The sequence below is a fragment of the Mytilus galloprovincialis genome, chromosome 7, assembly GCF_965363235.1.
Source record: "Mytilus galloprovincialis chromosome 7, xbMytGall1.hap1.1, whole genome shotgun sequence".
Classification (NCBI taxonomy): domain Eukaryota; kingdom Metazoa; phylum Mollusca; class Bivalvia; order Mytilida; family Mytilidae; genus Mytilus; species Mytilus galloprovincialis.
Window position 1 is genome coordinate 90,938,376 of NC_134844.1, and position 12,942 is coordinate 90,951,317.

Genomic DNA, 12,942 nt, shown 5'->3' on the forward strand with positions numbered 1-12,942 from the left:
TATTATATATACATTCGGAAGCATCGGTATTTCCTTCCAAAAATCACAACTTTGCACGAGTAAACACATACTACTGTATAATTTTGTCCACTATTGCAATTGCTATTGTGACTATGTTGAACGCATCCATCCCATCGAACACGAGATACAGGATACAACAGGTACAGTTAAGTCGGCCTCATATATTGACTTACATCTACACATTGACAATGAGGGTCTAAGTAGCAACATTCCAGCAGTGCCTGCATCCGGAGTATATATCTCCAAATTGATACGATATCAAAGTTGGTTAGCCGCTATGGAAGAACAGTTTCACAGATCATATCAGATATGTTCCTTACGTGGTTACTACAATCCCCTTCCCTTTTCATGAATGTGATCTATCGAATGAGACTATTTACTGCTTACCCTTCCGGAGCACATGAGATCCCCCAGTTTTTGGTGGGGTTTGTGTTGCTTAGTCTTTAGTTTTCTATGTTGTGTCTTGTGTACTATTGTTTGTCTGTTTGTTTGTTTTTGTTTTTAGCCATTGTGTTGTCAGTTTATTTTCGATCTATGAGTTTGACTGTCCCTCTGGTATCTTTCGCCCCCTCTTTTGCCAACAAAGTTTACCTTATATCCTCCTGCGTTGTGTCATATATTTCATATTACAGCACTTATAAAGACTGTTTGTGACTGAGGTCAGACTAAGATAACCGTTGATAACAAAAATCTCTGCAATCATACCCGTAGCCAGGGGGGTTCGGACGAACCCCCCCTTGAAAACAAATAATGACTGTTAAAGTCAACGTTCTGTTCGAATTGTGACTGTTAAAGGCGAGTTTTTGAGGCCAACGAACCCCCTTTGGAAATTCCTGGCTACGGGCCTGGCAATAGTTACAAAAAAAATGAAAATAAGGTATATATCGCATGCGTCCGAAGCGCTATTCCGGGTTGATCTTAATCATTTACGCTCAGAGCCTTATATTTGAAAGACGAGGATGTAAAAAATACGCAGAAACAGTTGAAGAGCTATTCGACCAAAAGAACAAAAAAATAAGACAACATAGTTGACGGCCGTCAGCTGCACCTGGTGGAAATGAAATCATAGGTTTTTTTATTTAAATATTTATATTTGAACAATTGAAGGGAATTTGAAGGAATTGCAGAATCAAAACTCCTTTTTTTGCTGGCATGGTTTCTAAAAAAAAAGTCGATATACTATCTGTTATTACCAATGTAATTTCAACTGATCTTACGCTTTAATTTGCATATGGAACGTCTTTTTGAAGATGTGTGCGATAAGGATGATTTCCGTTACGATTATTATTGATTTCTAATCCCTTATCAGTGTCACCAAACGGATATACAAAAGAACAGACGGTATGATACTAGTATGGGACTAATAGCTGAACAATAATTGATGAATTTATCCCAAAACACCTGTATATATACGGAATGGTCCATGATGAGCTATCCGGTTAAACCCCACCAGTCAAGTAAAATAAATCAAGTCTTCACATCAGAGCAGTTAAAATTAAATTAGAAATATATTATAATTGCTTCCTTTGTTGAAACACCATTTAAAAACAAATAATATAAAGGTCATACAATTATTCAAGCATTTAGGAGACAAAAGTCAAAACATAAAAGCGCTTTTAATGCTGAACTCACCTGAACGTTTGAAAAGTCCTTGATTTATCCTTTGTCTAAAGCGTTTGAAAGATAAAAGAATTTTGAAGACTTCAAAATGGCGCAAATTTATATTTTATTTATAGTTAAATGGCAAAAGCATCACATTTTTCTGTTTTATAAATTGCAATGAGAATTTTATTTAGAGAAAGAATCATACCAAAACAGGAGGAAACATCAGGAATCTTTTACGTGAGTATTTCTTTATATTTGACTTGTTTATCTAGTTTTTATTTGTATGAGAAAATGTAAACAAAGTATCTACTGGATCCATATGCTCATGTACAAGTTTTATAGCTGATATATATGTTCAAACAGCTCAGTCAATTGTTGATTGTTATACATTTTTTTCAAGTATTTTTTTATTCATATTTTGGACATCTTCGCTCGCCTGTCCAAAGCCAAACTGATCCCTCTTTAGGTTTGCCTTGTCTTGACTTATTCTTAATGGTTTATATATTGTTTTTAAACCAAACGAAGTATAATATACGTGGACACAACATATAATAAACAGTACTGCCTGGTATACAATATGAATTTGAAGTAAACAAAAGGAGGATGATAACAAACAGCTATTGTGTTTCTTTGAAACCTATATGTAAATAAGTACCTGTGTTACTTAGTTTTCTTAAATCAAGATACAGGGGCAGATCCAGCCATTTTCAAAAGGGGAAAAGGCGGTCCAAGCATAAGTTTCAGGAGTCCCCCCCCCTAATCCGCCCCTGAGACATAATATACATAACACCTCATATGTGAAATATTTTACATTTACTGTATCATCATACAATTTCGTAAAAAAACTAAAACTTTAGCATTTTATATCATGTAACTTTCATATAATAAGAACTTGTTCAAATTTCGAAGAATGCTAAAATTTTAGTTTCATAAATTAAATCGTTTTTTTGGCAGCTAAAACTTTAGCCGTAAGAGTTTTGAATTAAAATTTCTGTAGGCTAAAAATTTAGTTTTAATATATAAATTTATTGTGTATTATATATAAAAATGGAATGCTAAAGTTGTAGCAAACATGTTATTTCTTTTCTTTTTATTGCAGGATGATACTAAACCAGTTCGGAATTTTCTTTTCTTATTTCTTTTATAGATAAATTGTATTTAGCTGAATTATTGAAAAGCTGAATGCAGTTTCTCTGGCACAAAAGAAATTAAGGTTTTTCAACATAGATGCGAATTGTTTCTCTTTATGAAATGGTTATTTAAAAAGATATATGTAAGTAATCATACATTAAATTTAAAACACAGGTTTTTAGCGAAAAAACATAGATTTTTAGCCATTTTGCAATGATTCAAAACAACCCATTTTGAGAATGAAAATTGCAGTGAATCAAAATTTATTGCAGTCCGTTATTGACGAAAAGTTCCGGCTTCACTAATTACTTTCATCACGACAGTTATAACATGGATAGCAGGACAAATCACGAAGTAAAACAATCCATGGACTTGTATATAGTCTTTAAATGTTGGTGATTGCATCTTACTGAAGTGACGACTATAGATGATCTATTCCGGAGTACTTCCGAAACATAAATTAAAATTGACATTTTACATTTAGAGGACTGTCTTGGTGTCTCCAATTTGTCTTTGCAAAAATTGAACGAAGTTCATGTAATGAGATTTTTTTTCCATTTCACCATCCTTTTGAATAAATCGTTAAAAGCTATAAACGATTAATAAAAATTGAAAACATTTAACCTTTGTCGAATCTATGTCCCCTGCCGGAATCTAGCAACATGCACTATTCTTATTGTTTTCAGTAGACATCAACATCTTTTCCCAAACTTCACCATACGATTAGTTTTAATAATCATGAACATTTAATTGAAACTTTGGCACATGTAACGTCAGAAATTAGCGTTTTCCGGGTGTTTTTTTTTACGTTTTCAGACGTTTGGACAAATTGGCTACCGTTTTGTAATGTTTGGAAGCATTTTATTCCTTTAAGACCCAAATATGTAGTTAATACGAAAAGAATTTTGGCATTTTGTACTCTTCGTGTATCTAACTTTTGTTTTGATCAATTATAAATAACTTATTGTAATATCAGTTAAAAAATACGCGTTAACTGCTTTGAAAAATGAAATATCAACTTGGACAAAATGGCTACCGCTTGAAAAAACGACTCTGTAGAGAAGATTTTATAAAATCTGCAAAATTTTTTCTCACGAAAAATGAGGAAAATATTTGTACTTTAGGTAATTGTTATCATTGTCCTATTCTCTTTATTCATTTTCTGCTATATAAACTTATAAAATTGTTTCAGTCGTTGAGTTAACGAAAAACGTCGTAGGACATTTTTCTTATTCCAGCTTAATATGCAGCCATCGAGTCAAATGAAATTTGGCAAAATAACGGTTTAACACCACAAAGAACCGACACATGTCGTTGTTCCTGTCAAGTTTCAGGAAGATCAGAGAATAAGAAATAGGATCACTATACATAAGAGTTAAAACAGTTTTTCATAAATGTAACGTTGGACATCCGGTTTTTTTCACAAAGCTTTGTTATTTTAATCCTTAAATATACTAGATATTACTCAGTATATGATCAAGATCTATAAAAACATAATTTAAACATATATTTAATTTGTTTTAATAGTCACTGTAGTTCGTGTTTGCTAATTTTTTTATTTTTTTTTTGCGAAGGAAATTTCGAAGATTCTGTTTTAAATCCTAGGGGTTGTATGAACAGCGTGCGTGACGTTTATGCTATTTAGTTCAATACAAAGACAACTTTATGTATGCCTGTAGAGGTCAAGTGTTAAAAAAAACTTCAGTAATGAGCTGATTGCGGGAAATGTTAGAAAGAGAACATTTTGAAATTTTTATAACATGTTCTTGGATTAATTTGCATTTCTCATAATTGCAGATTGAAACCACACTTTTTTATTCGTAGAATCATCAAATTTGGCAATAATGTACCTCTGGGTATATAATTCAAAAACAATTTTGATGTGGCTCGCCTGGTTCGGCAACTGGAGTGAAAACAGTGACAAAATCCTGTAGGATGTTTTTTTCTCCCATAGGATATTTAAAAATCCTACAGGATTTTTGGAAATCCTATAGGATAAAGTCATAATCCCGTAGGATATTTTTAATATCGTATTGGATATATAAATCATATCGGATTTATTTATCCTATAGGAAAATTTATCTCCTATGGGATAAAATTAATATCCTACGGGATTTACAATCCTGTAGGATTTTCAAAAAAAAGTGTTAAATCCGAAAGGATTTTTTTTATCCTATAGGATTATCATGAACGACATTTTGTCAGAAACAAATGTCTCTTAGGATAATTTTTTCTCCTATAGGGGAATTTACTTTGTCCTGTGGGATGTTTTTTCTCCCATGGGATATTTTTTTCTCCTACCGATTTTTTTTCTCTCCATTAGGATAAATTTTGTCCTGTAGGATATTTCGTTCTCCCTTTGGATAAACTTTGTCCCATAGGATTATTTTTTCTCCCATAGGATTAAATTTGGATACGTTTTGTCATCTAAGACGGATTTGTCAGTTTTGTTGGTATTTTACAAAAGTTAACAATACGATTTTCAATGCAAATGATGTGTGTGGTCCACACTTAGGAGCATCACAAATCGAAAGGAAAGATATTAAGACAATAAAAACTGTTTAACTTGTATTGTTGGATAGCCGTCTCATATATATCATAGCGATTCCAACATGAATTACGCGTATCAAATTATTATTTGTTCATTCTGATTGGTGAATCGTACTAAACAAAATGAATGACAGTTCAATATCATATAAAATTTTCGTTAATCCAAGGGCTTTTTTTGGTGATTTCCGTTTCAATCATGTATGAATATTTTTGGTTAATATTTACTAAACGTTCAGTGGCAAATATTTCATGCTTCTTATTGACGATCTTGAAAAGGACCATACCAAAACAGGTTAAACTTTTCATCCACACAATATATATATATATATGTGCCTGTTTGGATATTTTTAATGATAGGTAATATTAAATTAGCTCCTTACTTTTTTTTATACATGGGACGGTTTTTTGGCTTGATAAGGTGTATAGGATTCTCTCTATAATAAAATGAATGTTAATTGTCTGCGTTGTTGGGTTGTTGTCTCATCAATATTTACTCTTATATCCTTTTTTCGAAAATAAAGGGTAGACTTGAGTACAGAAATATTGTCCACTCTTGACTTGTCATAATCGACTGTTAGCCTTGCTGAAAACGTTAAGCTTAATATTTATTCTGATAATATGTTTGGCTTAAAAAGTATCATATGATAGGAGATATTTCAATCTGAAGATGAGCATCTGGAGAGAAATGACTTAAAATGCAGAAGACAGTCCATGCACGCAGGGAGAAGAAAACGTATTGCTTTGCTGAATATTTAATGCAAGATATGCCAAAAGAAAAGAAAATATAAGCTTTTGCTGATTATGACTGTTTTAGCCGCATACGTTGATGACACAGTGCTTTGCTCCCACCATCCGTATGGGCTGAAACCGTCTATCTACCGCAAGACGTACAAGTAATAGAGCAGAAGCATTCCACGGGGAATTATTATGAACTGTTTTATATAAAAAAGAAGATGTGGTATGATTGCCAATGAGACAACTATCCACAAAAGACCAAAATGACACAGACATTAACAACTATAGGTCACCGTTATGCATTTCATCCTTCAATGTTTGTCATTTTGGACAAAAAAGTGAAGTAACAAGCTACTTTATACATTAGATTAGGAAGTATTCATGCAGCAGCAGTAAGAAGAACGTATGTTTTAGAAAAGGAAACATTTGCCGTGTAAACTGCCGGTGTCCTATAGCCATTCTTCCCCCATGCCAAATTTTCCGGTGGGAAAGACTGGATCGATCCAATATTTCACCCCCCCCCCCATGATCCCACTTTTCCCCCTCGCGTTATGGGGGGAAAACCAGGACCAGGCCACTTTTCCCCCCGTAGTAGCGTGAGAAGCTTAATTTTCCGCCTTGTAATATAACGTCGGCGACGTCACGGTAAGAATTTTTCATGAAACAAAAGAATAATAACTTTTCTTATATCAGTTTATAGTTACCAACGCTTCATCGTATGATTATACATTTGATAGGTATTAATAGAGATATATATGTTATATTTATACACACGAAACACATTCTGATGTGATGATCACATCCATTCTCTTTCGTGGACCCTTGGTACCATTGACTAAATGAATACAATTACTTTCACCACTTATGGTCAATTAGTATAGATTTTTCCCAGGACAGACGTCTATGTATGGTGAAATGACTTCACATGATATATCATGCAAAGTATAAAGTATTAATAAGTAAAAGAACTAAATAAAAAAGACGGATAGAGAGAAATACTCGTCGACTTAAAGCTTTCATTCAGGAGAAGAAGTCCAATACGGATGAAACTTCATTAAACTTAGAGGAGATATGAACACCCGCTTTGGCCAGCACGGAAGACGTTGAAGTACAGGGACTAACCACATTATACAAGATCTACAAAAAAAACCACCTGCCCTACAGGTGCATATATAGGTTCGAACACTTTCCAGCACTAATGATACAAATTCGACGTGGTATTAAGTAATTAAAGGCCATTGGGACCGTACGGCATTTCACAACGAGAAACCCTCATATAGTCGGCCTTAAAATGCCCCTACCATAAAAATGTGAAAAAAAATCAAAAAAAACTAACGGACTTATTTATAACAAAATAATTTACGAAAAACATATGACCGACATGAAACGTCAACAACCACTGTACTACATGTTCCTGGCTTTGGAATGGCACATAAAGAACGTGGCGGCATTAAACTCGACCCTCCTCCAACACAATACGGGACAGCACAACGCAAGAAAATACTGTAAAATATCATCTGCAATAGACTTCACTAAATTGTTAGTACGGTGCACAATAATCACTTACATAAAAAAAAACAATAGACACAAAGCACCGAAATGAAAGTAAAATGGATGCGCTGTTTACACTGAAAGTTATTTCAAAGCCAGTGTAAATGTTCTCTAGTCGGACTAGTCGACATAGACAGAATGGTAAACATGTAGACAGACTGGTGAATATGTAGACAGACTGGTGAATATGTAGACAGACTTGTGGACATATAGACAGACAGTTAAATATGTAAAAAGACTAGGGGACACATAGAAAACTGTTGAATAGAAAGACAGACTAGTTGACACATAGACAGACTGATAAACCTGCAGACAGACTTGTGTGAATTTAAATGAACAACACATTTGTATACAAATAATATAATTCTAACACTGTTCAGTTTAATTTCCAGACATGCATATAAATACAGTGAAATCTATATTATGGGGGGAAAGATTGGCATGGGGGAAAAGTTACTATATGTATACGTATTGTCAACTTTCCGCAGGGGAAGAATGACAATGATCCAAAATGTCCCCGGGGGAAACATTGGCTCATGCCAGTCTTTCCCCCGGGGGAAAACTGGCATGGGGGAAGAATGGCTATATAACACCGGTTCCAAGTCCGAATAAAAGTGTAGGGTAGCCATTTCCTTCTAATTGGCGCAATCCTATGTGTTATTGTTGGCGCAAATGATACCATGTAATTTTTAAATAGATGGCGCAAACGTAGCATTGGAGAAAAAAAGTTGTGGCGCAAAAGGACGCATTTTTGGCGCAAACGGATCTCTCCCCAGGAAATGTTATATTGGACAAGAATGAATTTTAATGGCGCAATATCTTTTTTAAACAAAACTTGCATGACTTTTTTGTGTAAGCTGTTTTATAATGCTCAATTCTATCAGGAGTTTCAGAAAAGGGGGAAGAAAAACAATTATGCAAAATAACCAGTCTAACTTAAGTTTTCTTTGGTATTCAATGTTACAAAAATAGTAATTCTTTTGTAGATTTAGAACTTATAGAACACAATAAAAAAAAAGTTTTTTGAAATTGGTAGATGGAAAAATAATCAGAGAGAATGTTTTAATTATTATACTTTATTTAAAATTAGGTAAAATTGAGGACGAGTTTCATTATAAAGTTGAAACAAAACAAAAAGTTTATTTAACGTTTTTGTAAATAGCTTCTCATATATTGAATTGATTTTATCAAAACAAAAAGTATATAAAGATTAAATTTTCGAATGCATACCTTTAACATGTCTTAGGTATACTATGTATGTCCCCATTGTACCCAGGAAGTCCTGTGGTTTTTTTTTTTGACGTACCGATCCTCAATATCTGACACACATTGACAAGAAAGATCATTTATGATATAAGCTGGAAAAAGTTCATAATTTTAGAATAAAGCGGAGCATCGCAATTGCGTTAAGATAAACCAATATTTAAATTTCTCGGGCCGCTCAAATAAAACGTTCCAAATTTACTAAAAGATATTGTTTTTCAATTCTATCTCAAATTTAGATATAAAGTTGACACTGAAATTGTTTGTATCAGGTTTATTCCATTCATGAACCGTATAGAAGGAATAAACGATTCAGGGAAAGCCTGCAAAATGAAGCCACAATTCATGACTATATATATTTATCATATGTTTAGTAGTAAATACAATAGTTTTGCATATGTGAAAAATAGCCTGCTGTTTAATCCATATCACGCAACTTTGATGCGCACCCTTTATCGCATACCCTTTATCACACCCCTCCTTTTTTTTAACATGAAGTCAGTTTTTATTTATGTAAGCTTAAGAAAAAATTTCCTCAAATTAGGTCCAATAGAACGGTCATTCGGGAGTGACGTAATTTATTGAATGACGTCATTGTTTGGTATGTGACGTAACGAACGTCAAGTTTTCATATTTTTTGGCACACCAATGCTGAGTTCACACATAATTCGAATTCGATTCGCATTAACTAATTCGAATTATTTTAATTCGCATTCGAAACGTTTAACGTCCTAACGTCAATTCTAATTCGAATTGGAATGCGCGTCAAATTCGTTTTACTGTCCTTGAATTAGCTAATTCGAATCAATTCGAATTAAAAAAGAAGAGTGTGTGAACGCGATTAGTGAATTCGATTCGCATTCGATTCGAATTCAATTCGAATTAAAGGTACGTGTGCACGAGGCATAAATGCAACTATAAAATATTCAAAACACACAACAAAATACAATAATAAACAAAATATTTTCAAAACAACAGCACGCAATTGTAAGGTAACCCAGGTGCTTCGGATAAGTAATTGAGAAGTTCTTTTTAGGCTTTTGAAGCAAGACAAACGTAGAACTAAAGGTAACCCAGTGCTATGGATCAGAAAACAGTTCATATAACATAATACTCTCCTGTTGAAATATATGATAAAGCGTTTAAAACATGACAAAATTCGTATCACATGCCGTATCAACCTCGACCAATATCATCCCTCGGGCCTAAAGGCCTTTGGGCAAAAATTGGTGTCTCGGGATGATACGACATATGATACGGATTTTGCCAACTAAATTTTCAACGAATCCCCGTCAGTGCCAATGCTTTTTTGATTGTCTTTACGATTACGCAAAAACAGCGACGTCATAGTACAAGTATAATAGCGCCAAAAAGATTTTAACTGAAAATGGCGGGAATAATAAACCTTTTTTAATAAAAGTCTATTTTCTTTCATATATTACCGATTTTTGATTCCGCAGTTAAAATATTTCGACAAGTCACGTTTTATAAAATATTCTGTTTCCAGTTCTAGCAAGGATTTGTATAGTAAGAATCCTTGGTTCTAGTAAGTGCAACTTAATAAGGTAAAATATTTGTTTTGGTATGGGCCTTGAGTAGGGATAACTATTTTACGTGTCCATGAAACATGGCAAATTAATTGCACCGATTGTAAGTTTGACTTTACTTCTTTCAGTTTTCCTGTCTTCAACTGCATGATACCAGAAAATCAAATGCCCTACCCGGAGAAGGCAAACCTGTCTTTACATCATATACCTCCAGGGTAAAAAATCGGTATTATACGAAAACAGATAATGCAAATTAATTTGTCACTACTTATAAATCAAAGAAAGTTTATGATTATTCTTTGTGAACAACTTCATTATATGAGCTTGGGATACAAAATTCAAGATTCATATAAACATTTCTCAAGAAAGATATTTTATTCGTCAGTGTTATATCGTCTGCTGTGTTTCTTCTATTTATTACATAATTTATGAACAACTTTACGACAGAGAGCACACATGCATATACATGCTTCGGTCTTTTGCTGCCACCAGGGACATTCAGTACAGAACATATAGAAAAATCTCTTTTTTTCGACTGGCAATTGTCCACCCTTTTTTGTTTCTTATTATATGATCTTCCGAAATGTCATCAATTAATTATTTGTATAAAATGAAGACCTGCTCTAACAGTGTCAGAGTTCTTTTAATAGGAAATTTCTATGGTATCTTGATATGAAAAATAATGTGTTCATTAATTTTTGACGAACGTATAATAATAAGTCACTGTGATTTTAATTTAGAATTTATAATTGTTCACTAAGATTTTGGGTTGTTTGCGGTTTTGTTTTCTTTTATTTGGAAGATGGGACACATAATAAATGAGTACAGACATGCACCGATCAAAGATCAATGTATTTTACTAGGAAACTTGTTACATGTATCAATTAAAAGTGTCATGTTGACCTGGAATATTAATTTGGCCGGCACAATCCGGCATTTTCACATGATAAGTACAATATTAAATACTTTCCTTGTATACAACCCATAATGATTGATTTATTATTCATGTTTTAAGTGTTTTGACTTTGAAATTTCTATAAATGTATGCCGTATAAAGTCTAAAAAAATTAAACACAGGAAAAAAAAAATCATCGAAATTTATTCCATGCCTTAAAATTCTCAAAATAAATGGAACATGGGCATACCTGTATGTTATCAAGACAAACTTCTTCGTCGAATGAATTGTGAAAATCAGCATGAAATAGGCAAGGGTTTTGAAATTTCTCTGCAGTATTCTTTTATATGTCCTACACTCTGGTTAAATTATGTGTGATCCCTCACTCAGGATGATAAACTAATATAACTAACCACGGATAAGGATTACCCATAATCCGATGACTGTGTTAACGAATCACGTCATTCATTATTGTGTAGTGCACTTTTAAGTACTTTATTTTTTTTTTTTTGCACGTTTTCTAATCTGTTCTTTGTAAAGGTATTTGAGTAACTTCTATCTTCTATATTTTATGTTTGTACAGTTTTATTTGTTTTATATTCTTTCAATTTTTGTAAAGTAAACGCTTACAAACTTTAGCCAGATTAGGAAAGTAATCCTATATAATACATAAATATACTAAATGACCTACTGCAATAGCATCGGGAAAAAGAGTGGATTTGAGACGCTATAGTTCTAAATATTATATACATATATACAAATGCATCCTTACATAATTTTGTTTTCATAAATTTCATAAAAAAGCTACCTTTCATATCTTTTAATCTTGGTAAAAAAACGCGCGAAGGTTTCAAGACGGAGGAATTAAATTTATCACAAAACCGGCGACGTCATGGTACATTACGTAGTTCATAACATCATTACAATCGGCCGATGAATCGGCCCTTTGGCACTGAAAGGAGTATGACTTTGGACCGATAATCGGCCCTGTGGCACAGAACTCGTTAACATCTTCATATTTTTATCTGCATACCGCTTATATAAAACGAAGCTAGATACTGAAAACTATATCATATCTCAACATTTATGAGACGTAGAATGGTATTATTTATGAATCGGACACTAACACTGTTAACCCTCTTGCTGCCAAAGGGACATTTATGGCTTCTACACATAAATCTTGTTGATTGTGTAGAACGTCAAAGGTCTATGGTAACGTCATAATACTCAGGGGCACTGACAACGTCAAAAGACGGCGCCAAAAGGACGATTTTGGCGGGAATGAAGCAAACTGAATAAAATGCATTAAAAGTATACTTAAAACGGATGTCAAGAAATTATACAGTGGCCGTGTCAACGAAGCTGTCCTAGGACTAGGACATGTCTTAGGATGGTCTTAGGACACGTCTTAGTCCTAAGTCATGTTAACGAAGGTGTCCTAAAATAAGATATGTCCTAAAGTTGGTCCTAAAGTTAGGATATATAAATAGGTGTTTTAGGATAGGCCTAAAAGTTACGATGTCCTTAAACGAAATAAAAACAACAAATATGGCATAAATTCATCAATAAAAATATTAATACAATACTAAACTAGTATAATGTTATAAAAAAACAAACTAATTAAACAAAACTTTTCAATATTTG